General features: G+C 47.4%; 1 long non-coding RNA gene across 1 annotated transcript; it reads left to right on the top strand.

Moving 5' to 3' along the window:
- The first annotated feature begins 7,879 nt into the window (after positions 1 to 7,879).
- Positions 7,880 to 13,740, top strand: LOC132659937 (uncharacterized). The gene is made up of 3 exons (XR_009601006.1): positions 7,880 to 8,032; positions 8,864 to 8,970; positions 10,813 to 13,740. It is a non-coding gene; the product is annotated as an uncharacterized LOC132659937 (long non-coding RNA).
- The last annotated feature ends 589 nt before the right edge of the window (positions 13,741 to 14,329 follow it).

Here is a 14,329-nt window from a genome sequence, read left to right as displayed (position 1 = left end):
GTTACCACAGCTGCCCACTAGAAGGAGTCACTTCCCCCCACCCCACCCCCAAACACACACACATACACACACACACACATGCACACGCACAAGCACGGCTGCTTAGGGAAACAGTAATCTTTTTTCTAAGTGAAGTCACATGACTATGATCTTTCTAAAACAGTCTTCATCAAGAAACAAAGTCATCTACTGGATCATAAAAATTTGAACCAATTACAAACTGTGGGGCCTCACCTTCCCAGATGCTACCTGGAGCCAAACCAGCTGCCCAGTTAAGGGGATCCTGACTGGTTAGGCCTGGTTGGTCTTCATGTGCTCCCAGAGTCCTGGTCCTTTCCACTGCCCTCTATAGGAACCCTGACCTGACTTCTCTGGGAGGAGAAAGTGTATTCTGGGTATTGAGAGGTAGGGTGGGGCAGTGGACACACTCCTGACCTCCTCACCATCCCTTCCTGCTACACCAAACTCTCTCTCCAGAGCAGAGGCAGGGCATGGGTCCGGGGAGGCTATAGGTTCCCTTTAGGAGCCAAGTGATCATTTCCTTCCAGAAGAGCAAATGTTACCGTGAGACCTGGGAGCCAGGGAAGCTGCTTCTCCCCTTGGACCCAGCACTGCATCTGTGCAGCTTGAAGGCTGTTCAGAAGAGTGGGGGAGGGGAGAGAGAGAAGGAAAGATGGGAGAGGAAAGAGGGGAGAGTGGGGGAGAGAGGAGGGTTGCAGAAGAGTTTAGAGGAAGGAGCCAGACATCAAGAAGCAAAAGTGATGGTGTTGAGGCTGGTCTTTGGAATGAAAAACTGTCTTTGGGGATATTGCAGCAGGAGGATTTCAGAGAAGGAAAATTATCTCAGGGCACCAACTCCAAATGACAGCAGCACCCCTTCCCTAACAGAAGCCCCTTCCCAGTGAGAATTATAGATCCCACCTGCAGGGAAAGATGAGGACCACACTGACTGCACATAAAGATAACAGCAGCTAAGTCGGAATAGTAGCATTCACTGAGCACCTTTTGTGTGCCCGACATTTTTATACATATTACAGTGTGCAATCTGGGCTCAGTTGCTCAGTCATGTCTGACTCTTTACAATCCCATGAACTGTAGTTTGCCAGGCTCCTCTGCCCATGGAATTTTCCAGGCAAGAATACGAGAGTGGGTTGTCATTTCCTTCTCCAGGGGATCTTCCCGACCCAGGGATCAAATCTGTGACCCTTGCATCTCCTGCATTGGAAGGTGGATTCTTTACCAGTGAGCCACCTGGGAAGTCCGTACATGTTACAGACATCTTCTTCATTCCATCTTCGCTGCAGCTCTCCAAAGTAGAGACTGTGTTTGTATTCCTTGAACGCAAGAAGAGTTCAGGTGACTCACTGGATGTGTCGCAGAACTTTCTGGAGTAGACTAGGACTGGAACAGGACTTGAGCCTAGCTCTGTCTGAATCCAGGAGCCACTGTATCTCCACCACATTGGCAAGGACGCTGGGTGAGGGCTTCAGCAGGGCCATCGCATGCTGCTGCATAGGCTGTGGATTGTACAAGGGCCTCCTCCTCCCCTGGCAGGAAGGGCTTTGCCTGCCAGACTACCTGTAGGGCTGCAAGCACTCAAGGGAGGGACATCCAGAGGGGCTGGATCAGCCACGGGCCTCTCAGCCATTGACCTAGACTATTTCCTCTTGTTTCTCAATAACCCTTTCAGGAAGGTATAGCAGCACCCCACCCCACCCCGCCCCCGCCCAACTTGAGTTCACAGATTTAACACTGACAAGTTCAGGTATCTGTAAGACCCCCAGACTGGGTCTGTGGTGTGACATCATTGGTCACTTTGCTGGGGCTTAAATCTAAATCCTTGTGGGAAGGTCACCTGGCTGGGGGGTGGCTCAGTTGCTCACAGGCTGGATTCAGCTCTCTGTGTCACTTGGTTATATCTCATTGTTTCACCTTTTGTGGAGAAACTTGATGGAGGATGGTATTCATAAGTATTGGAATTATTTTTTAAAATCAAAAAGAATATCATTCAGAGAAAGATGGAGATGGCACACTTCCAAGGGTTTAGTTACTGTTCATAACAAGCAGGCTGATTAAGGGAGACAGTGAGACCAGTAGCAGTGGGCACTGGTAACAGGTAACAGTGGGAACAGGTAACACCCACAGCCCAGGGGGCTGAGAGGAGAGAACAGCACTCCTGGAAGTAGGATGAGCTGGAGGTGGCCCAGCAGGGACTGAGGCCAAAGAACGGGGTGGCAGGAATAAACACCCTGACCGCTGTTTGCTCTCATCTCCTGATCTCCTGTCCCAGCCTCTCACTCAGGTCAGACCCAAGGGGAAGGCAGAGGAGAGGGAGCTGGGGTGATTCGACCCATAGAGATCAGCCAGCTCCACACAGAGCTCGAGACTGGAGTGAGCCATGGGGCTAGGGGAAGGCGGAGGGTGGCCTCTGTTTCCCTCTGAGAAGAGAAGGATGCTTTTCTCAGCTTCCAGGGGCCGGAGGTGTTGCTGGCAGACTGCCCTCAGCTGTCCGCCCTCATGACGGGCTCAAGGTTCAGAGCCCTCAGCTCTCTGGGAGAAGCACTTGGGCAACACTGAAGAGCTGCTGAGGGTATGGAGCAACAGGAACTCTTCTACTCAGCTAATGGGAGGCTAGATTGGTGTTGACCGACTGGAGACCAATCTGGCAAAAGTAAACAAGGCTGGATATTTGCAGACTTCTTGAGTTAGCAATTCCACTCATAGAGAAATACTTTGAAGAAACTCAAGCAAGAGCACAAGAATACGGCACGAAAATATTCACTGAAGTATTGTTTGTAATGTCAGAAGCTTGCGACAGCCTCAGAATGGCCATCCACAGAAAAATGGATAAATAACTTGTGATGTTTTAACATGATGGAATGTTCTAGAGTTGAAATGACTGAACTATAGCTCTGTGGACCAACATGGGCAAATCTCCAAAGCATAATATTGAACAACATAAGAGGTAAGTTGCAGAAAGCTGTACGCAGTGGCACAATAGTTTATAATGTATGTATGTACATAGTATATATTATTATATAATGAAAACTTTATATTAAAAATAAATAGAATTTTAGAAACATATAATAATAGATTTAAGGAGACAATATTTGTATCAATAATATAAAAACATGCCTATGATTAGTAGCCAAATTTAGAGGGAGGGAGGAAATGCATGGGTACATAGGGGACTCCAACTGTGTCTGTAACACTGTTCTTTTATTGGAAATCTGGCGAAATGGTGAAATTTTATAAACCCAGATAGCAGGTGCATGGCTGCCAGGCTATTCTGCTTGCTGGCATCGTGCATACATTCTGAAAATCTCTAATATTTAACATGTTTCATTCTGGGACCCTTGGGCTCAGTATTTCAAATCACACCTCTAATTAACCAATTTCAGTCACATGTTCCCTAAACACTTTGACCCTTCTCTAAAACTCTGCCCTCCTGTTGTGTAAGAGAGCTCAGTTCTCACCCCACTGCCCTGAAATTTGGGCAAGTGCTCTCTTGTTAAGTCCAGTATTTGCTTCAGTTTTTTTTCAGAATCATCTGACATGCAGGCTGGCACCAAGCTCATTTGACTTGCTTCTGCTTCATCACTGGAGAGGCTTCAAGTCCTGCAAAAGGACTCAGGAAACACAATCTCCCTCCCAGGGAACCCTCCCCAGTCCAGGTACCAGGGAACCTAAGGACACAGGTCCAGAGAGAACGGCTCTTCCAGCAACCGTGGCACCCGGAGGCTTGGCTTCCCCGCGGAGCCCTCGGCTCACCTACACCCTCAGGAGGCTGCTGGGGATTGCCTTTGCCAGAAGCAGAGACCAGCTCCAGGGTTTCAAGGATTTCAGAGCATGGGCAGAGTGCAATGCCCCTCTGAATTATTTCCTGAAATCCATACTAAAAAGGCCTTCAAGGAAATATCTAATCGGCTTCGACTTGAGTCCTGACAAAAAACCAAAATTGCCTTCCATTTTCCTGTCTCAGAACCTCCAACTCCCACACACATGCAGCCTCTGCTGCCTCCTCCAATCCTTTCTAAATATAAAAGGAGAACTCAGCAACTCCAGGGATGAACCGGCAGTACCCCCAGAGTGCACGGGGTGGTGAGCCCCTCGTGGTCTTGAACCCATCATCACCCCGCTCCCTGAGGGCATGTATCCAGGGGAGCCACTCCCCTTCTCTCTGGGCACCTCTCTGCTCCTCACTGGGCATCAGCAGGGCTGCTGGACCTGCCGGGCAGGCGGCCATGGAACAGGCCAAGAAGTCATGCCTGAAGGAGCCTACCTCCCAGTGGGGGTGACAGGCAATTTACAAGTAAACTAACAGTCACACAATATCCCTGCAGGTGGAGACACGTGCTAGGTGGAGAAGCAAAGTGAGAGAAAGAGGCAGTGCATGGAAGTAGGAGAGACCATGCCTCCTTTGCAGGGTCAGGAAGCCTCCGGGGGGAGGCAACTTCAGAGAACACAGGGTGGGAGCCAGGTGGAGACATCTGGGGGAGAATGAATCCAAGAAAAGGGACCAGCAAGGATGTGATGGGAGGTGCAGGCGGTGAGGCAACCAGGGCAGACCTTGCCCCAGTGCTGTGAGAGCACTGTCCCGGCCGCCACGTTACAGAGGAAGAGACACAGGGTCCAGGAGGATACAAGGCTTGCCAAGACCCCACAGCCAGTATGTGCTGGCTGAAGCCAGGCTGTCTGGCTCTGAGAGGCATTGCTCCACGTCTCCTTATCATAGGACACACACAGATCCATGGCCCATATCCAAATCCTGGATCAGCTGTGGGTCGAAATCCAGGAAACTCCAATTTAAGAATATTCATGCAGTTTGGTATGGCACAATCTGTGATACACCCAGGGGATCCAGGCAGCACACAGTTAAACATATGAACGTAGCATGACAAAATCAGATATAGTAATATTTCTGCACCAAAATATACAAACCTTCACACTCAGTGGAGTTATTAATAGCCTCCATTCAGGGGAGGTTTTGCCACCAAATTCAGGTCACATTTTGATGCCAAGCTAGTTACAAAAATAAATAGCAAACAATTTTTGGTTTTCACAGCCTTTAGGATTTCCACTAAAAGCATGAGGGTCACAGAGTTATAGCTTCTAAAAATGACAGCTCTGTGAAGACAGGTGGTGGAGAAGCCAGCTGGAAACGAGGTCACCCATGTTGCTATCTTGGCATGGCTCAGCCTGAAGGACCTGTCACCAAGGGGGCTGAGCGCTTGGGGTGTGAACTTCCTCCTTAGCATAGGAGCCAACAGTCGCTCCAGAGCAGCTGGCAATGCACAGGAGAAAGGAGATGCAGAGTCCAGATCAGGGGAGAAAAGGGGACAGGAAGGCCCAGCTTTACCGACAAAGCACCAAAATGGAAGCTTTCTTTATATGTATTATATAATAAGATAGATTATATGGTCTTCCCTGGTGATTCAGAGGTAAAGAATCCACCTGCAATGTAGGAGACGTGGGTTAGATCCCTGGGTAGGGGAGATCCCCTAGAGAAGGGAAAGGCTACCTGCTCTAGTATTCTTGCCTGGAGAATGGACAGGCAAGAATGAACAGAAGAACCTGGTGGGCTACAGTCCATGGGGATACAAAGAGTCAGACACGCCTGAGCGACTAACACACACTTCACATGTATTATATCATATATTTCTGGCCTTGCCATGTGGCATGTGAGATCTTATTTCTCCAACCAGGGGCTGAACCCACACCCCTTGCACTGGAAGTATGGAGTCCTGACCACTGGACCACCCACCTAGAAAGTTTCCTTTCAGCTCTTCTTATTGTGCCCTTGTTAGACTGGGTTGAGTGTGAAAACCTAGCCAGAGGCAGAGAAGTTTGCAGGGGTTAATAATCAGTTCCCTGTTGCTCTGGCTAAGCCATGAGGAAATCACCATGGGAAAAGAACAAAAGAAAAATATAGCAATACAGTACAATCTAAACAAAAGTACATCAGGTTGATTAGTTGGGGTCGTCATGCTCTGCTAAGCTGAGGAAAAACATAGTGTGGACCTCGGAAAGCCAGGTCAGTATAAGTTCAGAACACTGCTTGTACACACACTAAGATGTTTTCCCAAAGCATATGCAGGTCTATGACCTCCAGCTGGGTGATACCCCTTCTACAAGAAACTAGCAAAGATAGTTCAAAGTAATCAATCAAATGGGAGACATGACCAAGGATACAGGAGGCTGATTTTATGGCAGCACAACAGATACTTTCTGCTTGCCAAGATACTAAATAAAAGTGATGTGGCTCTGAGGAACAGGGCTCTTGATCCAAGAGGTCTTGAGTCCCCCGGTCCCATCTTTAAAACTTTAATTCTGTCTCTAGTTTCTATTCCCAAACTGTGGGTCATTTTTGATCCCTACCTGCTATGCTGGCTGCAGCAGAAGTTAAAGTTGGGAGAGACAGAAAAGCATCTTTCTTCAGACTGAAAAAAAAAAAAAATCAATCTGGTGCCTAAGTCTTGGTCCTTCTGCCCCTATTCCTACCAAGAAATGCAAATCAATTCTGAAGCCCTCCCTGGGCTCCTCCTCGCCACCTGCCTTAGACAGGCGAGAAACCAGAGTAAGACTAAAGGCACTGGGCAGAGGAACCAGGCTTAGAGGAGCCATTTCTTCCTTCTGCCCCTCAGCCTGGGGAAGAGTTCTTGACCATCATCGCCACCCAAGGTCAGGTGGAAACTCACAGTCCACATACGGCCTCCACTTCTGTCCTAATCAGCTTTACGATTCACTGAGAATCAAATGGCAACAGAAGTAAGAAGGAAATGACACAATTTCCCTAGGGAAATTGGGAAAATAGCCATTCATTCATTCGATTATTCAATAACTGTATTTTGAGCACCTGCTCTATGCCAGGAAGTTTACTGAGCACCCACCACATGCATCAGAGAACAGGACAGCAGAAGCCCTTGTTCTCAGTGGAGAGGGCAGTCAGGCATGGATTCAGTATAGCATCATGGGCAAAGGTGATGGGTGCCTCAGAGGTGGGGAATAACAGCACAGAATAGGGAGATCAGGGTGCCCAGGCAATATAGACAGGGTGCTATGTTGAGCCCTACCAAGACCGTTCTCTGCTCTGTCCTTAGATGACATCATCACACCCAGGCCAATGTCTGAATTTATGTTACAATTTAGTCCATTCTTCTGAACATTCCCAGAGAGCTAACAATCACACTTGTATATATCAAGGGCACCTTGATTTCTATGAATCCAAAGTCAAGCTAAAGACAATGCGTGGAAATAAAAACTAAACACACACCCATACATACCCGATGTTCACATATATCTTCAGAGACATTAGGCAAGATATTGCAGCTCTATACGAAGGAGGAGGTGGAGGAAAAAAATTATAATAGCAATCAAGGAATAGGAAAGAACTCTTGGAAATTAAAATAAGCTAGAAAAAATAAAAAATAATTAGAAGATTGGAAGACAAAGTTGAGGAAAGAAATCTTTCAAAAAATAACACAAAAGTCAATAAGATTTTCAAAAATAATGAGAGAAAGATAAAAAAATAAGAGACTCAGTCCACATGAATTCCAGAGAAAGAGAACTGGGAAACTGAAGAGCAGAAAAAATTTAAGAAACATTTTTTTAAAGTTCCCAAACTGAAGGACATTCAGTTCTAGTGGTGAACTGTAACTGTCTCGTTCTGACTTGAGAGAGCATTTTTTAAATTTTCAGGAATTTCTTAAGCTGCTTGCTAAGCAAAGCCACTATTCACAGATATATAAACTTACAATTAAGTAAATTGTGTTAAAAGCAAATGTGATGAATACTCAGTCTATTACTTCCTAATTACTTTACCACACTTTACTACCTTTTACAACACGTCACTATTATATATCTTTCAAGGTTATTAATGCCTACGTATCTGTATCTGTGAGGTCCAATAGCTTTGTGGCCTAACTTTCATCTCACTCTTTAACACAGACGAAAATACCCACTAACATGGATATGGGACGTACACTTGTTCAGCAGTGACGTGAACACCTCTCCTGAACTGACTAGTAAACAGGTATTGCTTCATTTTTTCTGGTTCTGTCAAATCATGCCTGAGTTGCCACTAAAGGTATAGAGAGTTCAACAACAACAACGATGAAAGCATTCTGAGAGCCCATCAGCCAGGTTGAATTAACAGCAGAGAGTACTGCATATTTTATTATCATTTGTAAATGATGGGCATGACTTTCCAGATGAAAGTCCATTAACAGCTCAATAAATGAATAAAAATCATCCCACCTAAATACATTATCATGAAACCTCAGCATACTAGGGGAAAAGGGAGGGTACAAAATGCACCCAGAAGAGAAAATAGAAACAAGACCTAACAAGCTGGTCATCACACATGACGGACGAGTCACTGGCAACAGGAGAGCTAAGGGATAAGGTAGCAACGCCTTCAAAGCTGTGAGGGGAACCATTTCTGACCTTGAAGTGTGCACCCAACCAAACTGTCAGTGGACAGTGGATGTCAGAATAGAGCAAAGACAGTTTCAGAGATCAGCCATTTTAGAAAGTTTATTCCTGTGTACCCACTCTCAGGAAGCTTCTAGGAAACATGATCCCCTAAAATGGGGATTTGGCTGAGAGAGAGGAAGGTACAGACCTAGGAACTAAGTGCAGAGACGCTGGGGGTAGGAGGGAGTGCGGGATGCCGGCGGCGACAGCTGCAGGGCTTCGCCGGTCAAAGCCTCCTCCTGTTTCGTATTGTCTATGGTCCCACCTTTCCCTCTTTAATTATAAGAAGCCTGGTGCTCATATTTGCAAAACCCTGGAACAAAGATCTTGATTTTTGTTCAACCAAAAAAAAGTGCATCTCAGTCTTGTTTTCTGATCCATAATTCAGGTGTTCCTTAGGCCTCCCAGAGACTTTTGTGAAGACTGCAAAGTATTGAAGGCCTGGTGGATAAATGAAGGTCGCCAAGTAACCCGGGAAGTGGGGCATGTGTCCAGGTAAGTCATTTTAGTGAGCACTTACTATATATGCCTCTAGCCACTGAGAACGAAGGTAAGCACCAGGTATTTGCAAACAATTGCATTGCCCCATGCAGGTACCATGCAGATACCAGCAAAACACAGCAGTCTTCAAACCCAAAGTGTCAGAAGGCAGACCCAGGAGGAACCTGGGAGAGAGGGAGGCAGCAGTGCCCACGCCTCTGGTTATGAATCAATGCCATTCCCCACCGCTCTCCTTTAGATGGGTGATTGCAGAGCAGAGACTCCCCCCAAAACAACCCTTCAAAACTGTGTGCAAACGATCCCGTCCCCTTGCAAATGGCCACCTGAGAGGCCACTCTTGTGCTCCAGCCCATAATACTGTCTTCCCAAAAAGTTAAGACAGGCCTCCTTGGCAGCTGCCGCCAGCCCCTACGGCATCTTCTCTTGAATGCCATCAGTGGAGAAAAGTCTTCATCCTTTGAGTTTGAGAGCATTGGAACCAGAGCTGATGTCTGAGGTGACACAAAAATAAGGAAATTTTCCTCCACCAGAAAGACAAATGTAACCAAAGCAATGAGGTGAATGGCACTACCATCTGGAATTAACCACCACCGGCTGAGTTTACTGAGAGGGCTGGGTCAGCGCTAGTTCATCCCTTTCCGTGAACTTTATCCCCTTGGCCCTCACCAAGACCCAGGGAGGCTAGGATGAGTGTCCCCATTTCACAGATAAAGAAGATGAGGCTCCAAGTAGTTAAGTAGCCTGGTTAAGTCCTCATCCTGACTAAGTGGCAGAGTGTGGCCTGGGAGCTGCTCTGTCTGCCTCCAGAGCTCTTCCGTGGGACTAGTTAGGGGAGGGGCAGGAGGAAGGGACCACTTGGAGAAGGCAGTCTTTGTGCAGGAAGGAGAGACAATGGCAGAAAGACTCATCGTGAGGAAGGAAGGGAAGGACAAAGCACTGCAGGGAAACCCATGTGGGGCTGTGTCCCCGGGAAACCTGAAACGGGGAGCAGCAAGGGTAACAGAGGTACAGAAACGCCTCAGCACTTGGGTGCAGGGACCTGAAAAAGATGTGCTTTTTTTGCAGTAAGCCTAAATTAGCAAATCCCTGCAGAAGGATTTCACTGTCCTGCTTTTCAGTGTTTCAGGATGCCTTCATGAGGCTATGTCCAGAGGCAGGAGGATTCAGAGCCACTTTCGTGATAATAAGCTCAGGATCTTCCCCCAGGTGAAATCAGAAACTGTCCCTAATAGGTTACAGGGGACAAGGAGAGAATAAAAAAGAGAAAGCTGCTGCAGATTGGTAGGTGGAAAGTTTAACAAGCAAAGGAAGCTAACAAATGAGGCTTGTCTGGGGTGGCCCCAGATTTCCACACTTGTCCATTGGTCTTAAAATTTATGTAAAGGCCTTAAATGGGTTCAGATGGTCTCAACAGCATATTATCTCAAGGTTGCATTCCTGAGACAGCTCCTAGTGTTGGAACAGTGGGAAGAATGTAGACTCCAAGGACAGGGGATGGGGTAGGAGCCTCTGATTGCCAGGGTCCCCTCACAGGTCAACTGGTGGTCACAACCTCTCAATGACCTCCTCCAACACACGAACAGCAAAGAATGCATTAAAACTAGATGTTATGCTTACACGGTAATTCATTGGTTTTGTATAACACAGTGCTGATTAGGTCCTTGAAATTTTTGCTCTAGACAGATTAAATATTGCCCTCCTCCTTGCAAACTTTTTGAACAGTGCATCTGCTTAGCAAATCTTTTCATCAAATATTGATTAAAACTTTTTTATTTAAAATGAACAGGATCTAAATTAGTGAGCTGTGACCCAAGTTAGATGTTTGTTTCCGTCCAGGCTAACTGACTAACCTCACTGCCCAGAAGACCCCTGCCATACCAAGATGGAAAAAAAAAAAAAAAAAAAACCACAGCAGAAGATCTGCAGGCTTGAGAATGAAACAGACATGAAACAGACCCATCAACAGGCAGACATTCTCCAGGGTATTTGTGCCTCGGCTTCACCAGGAGGCCCTCAGTCCTTGTGAACAGCACAAACTTGAATTCTAAGTAAAAGTTTGAAAACTGCAACTAGATCATGAAAGCTTCCTTGGTCATGAGTCCAAAAAACATAGGAATGGGTACATCATTTACAGGTTGCCATATGGAATGAAAATACAGGAGCTCTTGTCAAGAATTTCCAAGACGGTGACAACAGAGTGAGAAACTGAATATACAGTCAATAGCCAGACCATGCATGAAATAGAACTCCGAGCTGCAACCTACAGCAGCCTGCCCAGAAAACCGACTCATCTGTGATAACCAGCCCAGGAAACTGTCTGCTTCCTATAAGCCATTCACGCAGGAAGGGAGACGGCCACCTCAACAGTGGCAATCCAGGAAGCCAAAGAATCTTCTTGCAACAATCGGCCTCAATAGCCAATGATCAGTAACCATCACTCCATGGCAAATAGATGGGGAAACAGTGGAAACAGTGACAGACTATTTTGGGGGGCTCCAAAATCATTGCAGATGGTAACTGCAGCCATGAAATTAAAAGACGCTTGCTCCTTGAAAGAAAAGCTATGACCAATCTAGACGGCATATTAAAAAGCAGAGACATTACTTTGCTGACAAAGGTCCATCTAGTCAGGGCTATGGTTTTTCCAGTGGTCATGTATGGATGTGAGAGTTGGACTAAAGAAAGCTGAGCACCAAAGAATTGATGCTTTTGAACTCTGTGGTGTTGGAGAAGACTCTTGAGAGTCCCTTGGACTGCAAGGAGATTCAACCAGTCCATCCTAAAGGAGATCAGTACTGAGTGTTCACTGGAAGGAATGATGTTGAAGCTGAAACTCCAACACTTTGGCCATCTGATGCAAAGCACTGACTCACTGGACTAGATCCTGATGCTGGGAAAGACTGAAGGCAAGAGGAGAAGGGGACGACAGAGGATGAGATGGTTGGATCGCGTCACCAACTCAATGGACATGAGTTTGAGTGAACTCTGGGAGTTGGTGATGCACAGGGAGGCCTGGTGTGCTGCAGTCCATGGGGTCTCAGAGTCAGACATGACTGAGCAACTGAACTGAACTGAATTGAGGTAATTGACAGCTTTCCTAACTTCTGTCCTGTTTCTAACTCAGGACCAACCCAATAAGGCCAAATGCACACTCCCAACCAGCCACATAGGATGTCCTGCTTCTATTAGGCCTCCTTCAGCCTCCGGGGCCCACTGCCTCTAGTCAGCGTAAGCTTGCATTCCCAGCCCTTCAGCCTGCTCTCTAGTGTCTGCCCAAAGGCAAGGCTGCCTCCCTTGCTCAAGAAAGCTCAGAATAAACAGCCTTTGCTTGTTCTCATGTGGTTAGTTCCACAGAGCATTAAACTGAGCCTGAGCCCTTCAGAGCACGAGGCCTGTGTTATACCCATGTGTCAGGAAACCAGCCCAGCATGAACAGCATAGCCAAGCAAACTGCTGCCCTCTGCAGGGCCTTTCAGCCATCCTCCAACTTGCAGGCCACGTCGACCTCTGGAACCCCGTCTCCTGATGGGGACCCTCCCACATATCTTCCTCCTAGGCCACTGGGCCTGGCAGAGTGGGCTACAGTCCTGGCAGAGACATTTGACAGGTCTAAGAGGCCACCATGCCTGGCAACCCAGCATGTCAGAAAGGCCATGTGGTGCCTGAGCTTCCTGGACTGAGGCATTCCCACAGGTCAGGCTCAGCAATCCGCATGGGGCAGCCGTGGGGAGCAGCCCCTCCTACCTTGAGTGGCTCAGAGCGCTGGGAACCTTCGGAGCCGGCCAGCTTGGCGCTAAAGTAAAGACTTCTCAGGCACCAGGGGGCGCTGTGGCTTCCCATATAGGACTCAAAGTGCTGGACTCCCATCAATTTCAAGGGCAGGGCTTCCAATATCGCACAGATCTTCAGTGAGGATTTACCACTAGGCAGCAGGGCTTCCCTGGTGGCTCAGAGGTTAAAGCGGCTGCCTGTGATGCGGGACACCGGGGTTCGATCCCTGGGTCGGGAAGATCCCCTGGAGAAGGAAATGGCAACCCGCTCACTCCAGTACTCTTGCCTGGAGAATCCCATGGACGGAGGAGACTGGTGGGCTACAGTCCATGGGGTCGCAGAGTCAGACACGACTGAGCGACTTGACTTCACTTCACTTCAGCAGGGGTCCCAGCCCTGGAGGAGTTCGCCTGCCAGAAGTGGAAGGTTTGTTGTTCACTAGAAAGGGAGGAAGTGGTTGATGTCAGAGAGGTACTGTGTTTGACAGGAAACTTGGCTGACCCTTCCCTCACCAGCAGTGTGACCTGAGGCAAATTATCTAACCTCTCTGGGCTTCTCCATCCTCCTTGGTACAAAGGGAAATTAACGATGCTCCCTTTTTCTGGGGTGGGGGCAGCTGGACAAGTTCATACCCACAGCTGATTAGTCCAGGTCCTCTCCTGGACTTGGTGCTCAGGAAACACAACGGGTATGGTGAGGATTCGAGGCAGAGATGACAGCTAGCCTGGGACTGGGATGGTGAGGGCTGGAGGAGTAAAAGGAGGCTTTGGAAAAGCATTTGAACTGGACTCTGGGACCAACAGAGGGGCAGCAAGTCTATTCTTCCAAACTAGGTGGGCACATTTTGCACCCTTCTCCCCTTAGAGCCATGCCACTCCTCTCTGTTCTGCTTCAACCCATAAAACATGTCTTCTTCTCCTTTACCAGTGATTTTGCGTACTGTCTTCTTCACCACATTCTGGCAGCATACCATCATCCGTCCCTCCGGCTTCCAGAAATGTGGACCACGTGGAGCGTGTCACACACCTAGTGTGCAGCCCACAGCAAAACTAGCTGTAAAATAGTCTTGCATTTAAACATAAACAGACCCTTATACTAATTTTGGAACTAAGGGCAGTGAAAAGTACTGGGTTAGACATTTGAGAGGTCTAAGGCTCACATTTTCACCGAGTTGCTGAGCCAGTTTGCAAATCTGTTCCTCCAACTTCTGTTCCTCAAATGGAAACTACATTATTACAGTTCCTGCTCCATCCCAAGACCGTCACCTCAAGTCCCTTTTACATGTTGGATGAATAAATGGGATAATTGACACATCATGCTCTATTTTGTGGAAAAAGTTAAGATGGAACTTATTTTTTCGACACTGCATTATCATCGATTCTAGCCCACAACTAATGGCCTAAGTGTGTTTTCTCGTCTGTATTCCATAGAGTCACACGGTCCCTCTGTGTTCACCACCAAGCATCCTGTGTTTTGAATGGTTTCTCTGCTGCAAACTGCAGATTCACCCCCTGCCTGGCCCATGTATTTATTCAGAAGATCATCTCTGCTTCTTACCTGCTTCCCATCTTCCGTGGAAGCC

This window comes from Ovis aries, chromosome 6, assembly GCF_016772045.2.
Source record: "Ovis aries strain OAR_USU_Benz2616 breed Rambouillet chromosome 6, ARS-UI_Ramb_v3.0, whole genome shotgun sequence".
Taxonomy (NCBI): domain Eukaryota; kingdom Metazoa; phylum Chordata; class Mammalia; order Artiodactyla; family Bovidae; genus Ovis; species Ovis aries.
The sequence above is the reverse complement of the archived record's forward strand: the minus strand, read 5'-3'. Positions and strand labels throughout refer to the sequence as shown.